Here is a 9,772-nt window from a genome sequence, read left to right as displayed (position 1 = left end):
GGAATACATGTTGAGGTGTAATGTTGTGGAAGATAAGAAATTGACACTGAGTCATCTTAGGTGTGGCCTTAACGACGACATTCGAAGAGAGTTTTCCGGGAGGTTACCTTCTTGGATTAGGCTTACACTCTTACGTTGAACTACGAGATGGTTAATAGGCAACAATTGCCTAGGCGACCAATTGGGCGCACCCCTCCCAGTTACGCACTTGTTGGCATAAAAGCTCCACCACTATCGGTACCTATCAAAACTACTCAAACTGCCGCACCTGCCAAACCTGACAAAGGAAAGGGGCCCCTACATGAAATTGCACTTGTTAATGACCCCCGTCGATATTACAAATACAGACAAGTTGATCATGTAGCCTCAAACTGTCCTCGAAAGGCCTTTTATCTTGGGGAATAGGATGACACTACCAGGGAAGGCGAGCTCAATGAACAAGTTTATGAACCTGACCCTGATGATGTCCAAGATAGTGACAAAGATCATGGTTATGGAGACCATACTATTGGTGTCGTTCATTGCGCTTTGACGTAACCCAGGGAGATCGATGATTGGCGAAGGAATGCAATATTCCACACTTACATTAAATGTGGTACCAAGTCATCATCGACAGTAGGAGTTGTATTAATGCTGTCTCTTCTAGCGTTGTATCTCGCTTGGCGTTAAAATCTACACTGAATCCTTATATGGTATCTTGGGTCAATGATTCTTCCATTGCTATAAATGAGAGATGCCTTGTTCCTATCATATTCCTTTCTTATAAGGAAGATGTGTGGTGTGACATTGTGCCAATAGATGTAGGGTATATCATTTTGGGCCGCCCTTGGTTATTTGATCATGATGTAATTATTTTTGGGTGTTCCAATTTGTGCTCCTTCACTTTTGAAGGCAAAAAGATTAAGATAAATTCTATGCGCCCTAAAATAATAAATAAAGATAACAAAAAATATGCTCCAAGTAAAAAGGGTTTGCACATAATAAATTCTGAAGAATTTGAAAAGGAAGCAAGCCGTATTGTGTTTGCCTTGGTGGCTCATAAAGTTGGGAGCACTACCCTCACTCCATCATCTAACAAAATTGCTCCTATACTAAATGAATTTCAAGATGTGTTCCCGGATAATTTACCGGATCAATTGCCTCCTTTGCACAATATCTAACATGCAATTGACTTGGTCCCTGAAGCTTTTCTCTCAAACTTGCCATACTATCGAATGAGCCCCAAAGAACATGCTGAACTGCAACATTAGGTAAATGAATTTCTTATGAAGGGTTTCATTTGCGAGAGCCTAAGCCCTTATGTTGTGCCTACCTTGCTCACGCCAAAGAAGGATGGGTCTTGGCGTATGTATGTCGATAGTCGAACCATCAATAGAATAATAGTCAAATATTGTTTTTCTATTCTACAACTTGATGACATGCTTGATATGATGGTGGGAGCTTTGATTTTCTGTAAGATTGATCTTAAAAGTGGTTATCACTAAATTCGAATTCGCCTAGGCGATGAATGGAAAACTGCTTTTAAAGCGAAAGACGGGTTGTATGAATGGTTGGTAATGCCTTTTGGTTTATCAAATGCCCCAAGCACTTTCATGCGTGTTATGACACAAGTGCTTCACCCATTCATGGGAAAATTTCTTGTGGTGTATTTTGATGACATTTTGATTTATAGTCGATCAAAAGAGCTTCATTTGGACCATTTGCGTCAAGTCTGTCTAGTGCTTCATGTTGCTCAACTCTATGGCAATAGGCAGAAGTGTTCTTTTCTTGTCGATCAAGTTATCTTCTTAGGATTTGTGGTTACTTCAGAAGGAGTCTACGCCAACCCTGAAAAGATCAAGGCAATTGTTGATTGGCCGGAACCACGAAAAATTCATGATGTGCATAGCTTTCATGGCCTTGCTACTTTTTATCGATGCTTCATTCGAGGGTTTAGTACTATCATGTTGTCGATCACTGCTTGCTTGAAGAAAGGAGATTTTCATTGGAGTAAGGCAGCAAATAAGGCTTTTGAAGAAATCAAGAGAAAAATGACAATAGCGCATGTAATGCGTTTTCCTAACTTTTCTAAAGCTTTCGAGGTAAAATGTGATGCCTCAAGCATCGGGATCGGTAGTGTTCTTAGCTAGGAATGCCATTATGTTGCTTATTTCAGCGAAAAACTAAATGAGGCCAAACAAAAGTACTTCACTTACGATAAGGAATTTTATGCAGTTATTCAAGCTTTACGCTATTGGCGCCATTATTTATTTCCGCATGAATTTGTGCTTTATGCCGACCACGAAGATCTTCGATTCCTTAATTCTTAGAAGAAACTAAATTTGAGACATGCTCGTTAGGTTGAGTTCTTACAAGAGTACACTTTTGTACTCAAACATAGAGTCGGGGTTGAGAATAAGGCGGCTGATGCGCTTAGCCAAAGAGTTAGCCTTTTGTCTGCCATTAGTATCAAAGTCACTGGGTTTGACAAAATAAAGGAGGATTATACAACTTGTCCGGACTTTGGTGAAATCGTTCTCACTTTGTTGACTGATTTGAACTTAGCTTTGGACAGTTATTCCCTCTAGAACGGTTACTTGTTTAAGGCTAACAAGCTTTGTGTTCCTTGTACGTCCATGCATGACTTTCTCGTTTGGGAGATCCATGCCAGTGGCCTATCGGGTCATTTTGGATGTGGTAAGACCATTGAGAAAGTGGAGCGCCAATTCTATTGGCCAAGTCTCAAACGTGACGTCACAAAATTAGTTGGTCGATGTAGGACTTGTCAGTTAGCAAAGCACAGAAAATAAAAAACTAGACTTTACACCCTATTACCTGTGCCTGATCACCCATGGTAGAGCATTAGAATGGATTTTGCTCTAGGATTGCCTCGCACGTTTGGAAAACATGATTTAATCTTCGTGGTTATGGATTGCTTCCCTAACATGGCCCATTTTATTCCTTATGCTAAGACCTCTGATGCGTCACATGTGACCAAATTGTACTTTGCCCATATCGTCAAGTTATATGGTCTTCCAAAAACTATTATTTTTTACCGGGATGTTCTCTTTATGAGCTATTTTTGGAAAACCTTATGGCACATGGTTGGCACAAAATTAAAATTTTCTACTGCCTATCATCCTCAAACCAATGGTCAAACTGAGGTCGTATATCTTGGAAATTTTTTGCGTTGTCGCGTGAGTAATCATAACAAAAATTGGGATGTCATTCTTCCTATAGCCCAATTTGACTCCATTAATAGGTCTATTTGCATGAGCCCATTTCAAGTTGTTCATAGTTTTAAAGCACGCAAACCTTCGGATATGTTACCTATATCATCTCATTCTAGAGTCTTTGAGTTTGCCGAAGTATTTGCACATCATATTTATTCTTTGCATCAAGAGATCACTAGGCGAATTGAGGCAAGTAATTGCCAGTATAAAATACATGCTCACTTGCATAAACATGCCAAGGAGTTCGATATTGGAGATCATTTTATGATTTGTCTCAGACCCAAATGATTCCCTTTAGGAGCTATTCGAAAGTTGCATGCCCGTAGTCCAGGACCTTTCCAAGTTCTGAAATATGTAGGTGCTAATGTTTATGTCGTTGATATTCCCCTTGATTATAGTATTAGTTGTACTTTTAATACTGAGGATCTAGTAGCCTACCAACCACCTATGAACATCCCCACCGAACCCTATGCTACATCTACTACCTGTCTAGACATTCCTGCTGTGCCACATATCACTTCTTCTTTCCCATCTACATCGCAGAAAAAGATAGACGCTATTTTGGATAATCAAATAACATCTACTGCAGAAGGAGGGGTTCACTATTTTTTCGTTTGATTGCAAGGACGGCCAGAGTCTGATTGTACGTGAATCACTCGCGAGGAGTTACAATAGCTTGACCCTAACATTTTGTTGTACTATCAGAACCACTCGACTGGGATGAGTTTCTTCCACCCCGGGAGAGTTGGTGGGGACACTACTTTTCATCACATTTTTTCTCGTAGGCACAAAAGGGCTGCACTTATGGCCCTTTGGCTTAACGAAAGTTGTGACTAGTCATCTTTCAGGGTTATTTTTGTCTTTTCTCTTTTACTTTATTTTGCCTATATAAAGGCTTGTAATCATCTTTTATGGGTTAATAAATATTTTGAGAGCTTTTGCATATTAAGTGCTTATTGGTGGATTCTAATGTCGGATTCCGACACCCCGATTGGTGGATTCCACGGGTTTGATTATTTCTCCCTACTTCTTCTCAACTCTACAATCGAAACGTTGTTTTGCATCAATGTGGCTCTCCTACGGCGTTCGTAATAACAGGTTCTTCTATTCTATGGCAACAGGCTATAAGAGAGGCAATGCTATCACACATCTCAAGCTCGGCTCCAGTGAGTGGACTCACGATCATGGAAGAACTTTTTACCACAACTAACCCTCCTATGCCTACTGTCACTAAGATAGTGTGGTCAGTATTCCTAAGATGCCTTTTGAATTCGCTGTCAGCCTTATATCTCCTCCTCCTGATGATAAACTGGAATCTATCCTCATGAGCTTAGGTTCTGATCGCTCCCTGGGCCAAGATGGCCTAAATGCTCAATTTTTTCAACTTCTTTGGCCTGAGATGAAGATGGTAAGCAGCAGTGCTATAAAGCTTCTCCTCTGGTGTGATGGACTTGGAGCTCAGTAGATCCAACATTGTGCTTATACAAAGAAGGATTTCCCTACCAGTCTGCAAACTTCTGCCCTACCAGCCTCTACAATACTATTTACAAAATTAACTCCAAGTCATTGGTGCAGCGGATGAAACCTTACCTTCATAATTTTGATTTTGCCATCAAAATGCTTTTTTCTTTGAAAAGCAAATATTGGATAATTAGATCTTAGCCCAAGGGATGATGGCCTATCAAAAAACTAGCAAAAGTAAAAACGAAGCTTTTTGTTGAAAATGGATCTCTCAAAGTCCTTTGGGCACATGTTGTGGCTTCCCAGAGAAGTTCTCGGCTCTCATATTGCCTTGCATTTCCTCTACTTCTCTTGGGTTGGAGATTAATGGACATGAGATGGTTACTTCTACTCAACTGTAGATTTTGACAAGATTGTCCTCTCACCTTATTTATTCATCTTGGGTTCTAACACTTTATCCATTCTTCTCTCAGATGACATGTGGTGCAATCATCTCAAGGGTATCAATGTGGCACATGCAGCTGATCCACTAACCCATTAATCTTGAGGCTACTATGTATTCCATTGTAAGCTCTCTGGACAAGCATAAACATTAATAAAAATGGAAGCTCAACGTAGTAGCCTTATTTTCCATTCTAAAGGTGAAGATATTAGAAGATAAAGGTAAATACCTAGGAAACTCTTTGTTGCTGCTGAGATCAAAAGTTAAAGCCTTCAAATTTCTAGCAGACAAGTTCAAACAAAAACTAGTCGAGTCGAAAGGAAAAGTTTTCTTTCCCATGCGGGTCTGACTTACCCTCATCAAGATAGTTCTCAGTTCAATTCTAATTTATTTTATGTCAACCTTTATTTTCCCTAAGGCTCTTTTGGATCATCTGATGAGTCTTATTAGGGACTTTTGGTGGGGTTATTCAAATGAAAAGCATCACATGCATCTTACTTCTTGGGACCAAATTATAAACATAACAATTTGGAAGGTCTAGGGGTTCGCCAACTTCCAATGGTAAATAAAGCTCTAACTATTAAGCTAGTTTGGTGCTTACTCAAGTACCTCGTAAGCCTTTGGGCCTCCACTCTTGGAGCTAGATACTTCTCAAATGACTCCTAGATAGTTAAATTGAACCCACAAGCAACCTGGCCGTGATCCTCTTTATTGCAGATAAGGAGTAGCATTTTTTTGACAAAAGGCAAAAACTCTGTTTCATTGAAACATTAAATAAAGTCACCAGAAAAAACAAGATACTATGAACTTTTTTAGTTCAGTCATTCACTCCCTGCATATCCCCTTATCGCCAAACTAACAATGTGAAAAATATCAACAAACAAAACCAAGGGAAACATCCAAGCGAAATATAACACCAATGTTTGACCATCCACATCATTTCACAAAACCAGTTTAAGCTACATATACCACCACAAAGTTAACCAAAAGAAAAGCTAAGAAAAGTTTCATGTGCTCCCATATAAGGACGACGTCTCCATCTTGTCAAGTATCTCCACATCCACCTGCTGCTGAGCCACTTTCCTTGCCTTTTTTATCGCGTCCTCATCTTGCAGCCCTGCCCAGTAAAGGAACAGTGATGTTACTTTTTGTTAAATTTCTTCCAAGGTTTTAGATTTTTTAGTAAAAATTCTGCTATTTCTCTTTTGGCACACATTGGGCCGCAGCCTAGATAAAAATCCATTTATAGAGCTCTTTTTTCCTAGACACCATAGGATCGAACCAAATTTTTTCCATGCTTAGAAACACTGCCCAACCCAAGAATATTCTTGACATATTTGCACCACCCCGAAAATGGTCCACAGACTATTTCTTCACATGTTGTAGTTCCACTCCACCCTATTTTTCGTAGATTATTAGACTATTTTTAGCTAAAATCCTATTTTGACACACACCATGCAATGCTCTTGCCTCGCACATGCACTTGCCGTGCATGCCCACAAGCCCATATAGCACGCGCAACACATGCAACAGGATAGGCAGGGCCCGTCATGTAAACATACACCTACACACATAATTCATCATAAAATAAATCATAATATTAACTAAATAAACTTGTTAACATATTTATATCTAAATTCGCAACAATCATAGTCAGCTATATAATCTGGCAGGGCCTACAAAGGCTACAACAAACCATCGAGATACAATTAAAATAGCTAATACATGCGTATACTATAATTCAACTTATATTATACAAATTATCGTCTATACAATAGAGTACAAATATTAAATAATAGTACAACTCAATATCTAGATAAACTATCTTCTATACCATCTCACATCTATAACTCACCTCATCATTTTAAAATATCTTCTTAAGATATCTCAAATCATTATCATGTACCACATATCTGAGGTGGTTAGAAAAGAAATAAAGAGAGTCATGAGCAAAAGACTTAGTAAATAGATCTTACCCCGAATCAGTGATGCCAACCAAAGAGTAAATCATGTACTAGATAATATGAATCACATAGGAGCGTTATGTCATGAATGAGTATATGAATATATCCTTAATACTATATAAATGAAAGGTAGATATTATGTCATAACTAATCAAACTATATAATTCTCGACAATGTATAAACAATCTCCATATCATACCATCATTATAACTTTTTCTCAGATATGATACATATGATGTATGTCGACCATGACTATGTTATGATATAAAATACAACCATATATAATACATATTGACCACTCGATAATCAAGTATATCAAATGATAATAAAATCATATGTATTTTTTAACATCTCAATTATTAATGTCATCCCTGAATGTCATCATCATACTAGACTACTGTGTACAGCCAACACCCAATACCTAGTCTCATTAATATGTCCGAAGGCTCAAAGCATACCTTGCCATCCATAAAAGGTATCTCAATCATAATCATACCCTGCTATCCACTAAGGGTATCAATATCCATCCAAACTGGGCACTCTTCTAGCTAATAAAAAACATAAGGATAACTCTTCTAGCTAACAAAAAATGTAAGCATACCTTGTCGTCCATAAAGGGTAGTTCAATCATAATCATACCTTGTCATTTACTAAGGGTATCAACATCCATCTAGACCGAGCACTCTTCTAGCTAATAAAAAACGTAAGGATAACTCGCCACATATATCCTAGCGAATAGTATGTATCCGGATGTCTACTGCACACATAGACTAACAACCTCGAACGTAAGGCTATAGGATCATGACTACGTCGAGTGATCAATCATTCACTAAGCGTGTCCTAATTCTCGCGCCTATTCAGGTATTCTCACGCTTTCTATCAACTATCATATCAATCAAATTTTATACTTTTTCTCTAAATGACAGATCTTATACATTTTATTTAGTACTATAACAAGTCATGCATATCAGACATTTAGGTAGAAGAGGAGTCAAAAGAAATATAGATTTTATGCTTTCTTTCTAAATGATAGATTATATATATTTTATTTAGTACTATAACAAGTTATACATATCAGAAATTTAGGTGGAAGAGGAGTCAAAAGAAATATATGATGTGATGAAATCTCCAATGATACATATATCATATGCATATTCATGCTAGTCTATCACATGAATACTCATTTTATAGATTATCTCGACATAAAGTTATAACAGTATAGCATATCTAATCATCTCTATATATCATCAACATACTCATATCCAAGATCAGTCTACTCACATGAATAATAAAATATGCTCGACTGAAATCATCTCTAGATAAGATCATATAATCATACTAGAGGCCAAAATATACATATACATAATTATATAATATATCTAATTTAGAAAAGACGTTTAGGGAATAAGACTACTCACCTTATATCAGAAGACCCAACACACGTATACCTCACATTTATTAATCAACCGTTACTCATCACTAATAAGGTCTACGGGGCCTCACATAAGGGGTTCGGGATCTGAAAATATTTATGTAATATGAAATTAGCCGTTTATCTAATTGAAATCTGTTCATATAAAATATGATAATTTATTAGGTTTTAGAATTTCTACTTATCTTTATAACTAGTTAGATTTATAAATATAAATATAACTATAACTTAATTATAATTAAGTTGTGGTTCTCACTCTATCTTGAGTAATTAAGGATTATGTAGTCTTTACTTTATAAAATAATAAATAAATAAATAAATAAATAAATAAATAAGCCTAGTATTTCATATGTTACAAAATAATATATAATAAATTATTAGAATTACTCAAAATGTATATCATAAGAATATTAGTATATAAATCTAATAATTATAATTTACAAATCTATCTATTAATCTAATAGAAATATAAGTAAATAAATAAATGTAAGTATTACCTATATTTAATTGTAATAGTTTATAACCTAATTAATCATTAATTATACTAATTATAATTAATAATAATTATATTGAAGAATAATATTACTATTAAAATAATTAATATCTAAATAATCTATTTGCATTAATTAAGAAAGAATACCTAAATGAAATAAATAATAATAATAATAAATGCAAATGAGGCCATTGCTAGCCATAGTGCTGGGCTCGACCCAGCACTGCCTACAATAGTGCTGGGCTGAGCCCAACACTATTACAACAAGGAGAAAAAGAAAAAAGAAAACGAAGAAGAGAAGAAGAAGAAGAAAAGAAGAAGAAGAAGAAGAAGAAGAAGAAGAAGAAGAAGAAGAAGAGGAAGGAGAAAGGAAGGGAAGGGAGGGGAGGGGAGGGGAGGGGACCGGGTCAGCGAGGAGGGGGCTAGGTCATTACTGGCCAGCCAACGGCTGGCCTCTCGTCGGTGGCTCGGTTTCGACGAAGTCGAGAGTGAAAGAGGGAGTGGGAGAGGGAGAGAGAGGGATAGGAGAGAGAGAGAGAGGCTCACCTCAGTGGTGGCAAACCGATAGAAGCCCGGTGGTGGAACGAGGAAAAGAGAGAGAAAGAGAGTTTGAGAGAGAAGAAAGTGAAAGAGAGGGGAGAGAAGAAAAAGAGAGAGAGAGAGAGAGGCAAAGAGGGATAGGGAGGGGTTTTGCGATGGCTACAGTGGTGGAGGGGCTCTGGATCGGCTAGGTTGGCCGAGCCGACGATGCGCCCTTAACTGACACTA

At 37.4% G+C, this 9,772-nt stretch overlaps 1 long non-coding RNA gene across 1 annotated transcript; it reads left to right on the top strand.

Moving 5' to 3' along the window:
* The first annotated feature begins 4,332 nt into the window (after positions 1-4,332).
* Positions 4,333-5,270, top strand: LOC140779534 (uncharacterized). Its single transcript, XR_012107366.1, has 3 exons — positions 4,333-4,455; positions 4,547-5,053; positions 5,147-5,270. It is a non-coding gene; the product is annotated as an uncharacterized lncRNA (long non-coding RNA).
* Positions 5,271-9,772: the final 4,502 nt, after the last annotated feature.

Source organism: Typha angustifolia, chromosome 15 (genome assembly GCF_048772165.1).
Source record: "Typha angustifolia cultivar Huaian chromosome 15, ASM4877216v1, whole genome shotgun sequence".
Taxonomy (NCBI): domain Eukaryota; kingdom Viridiplantae; phylum Streptophyta; class Magnoliopsida; order Poales; family Typhaceae; genus Typha; species Typha angustifolia.
This window is presented reverse-complemented; position numbering and strand designations above follow the sequence as displayed.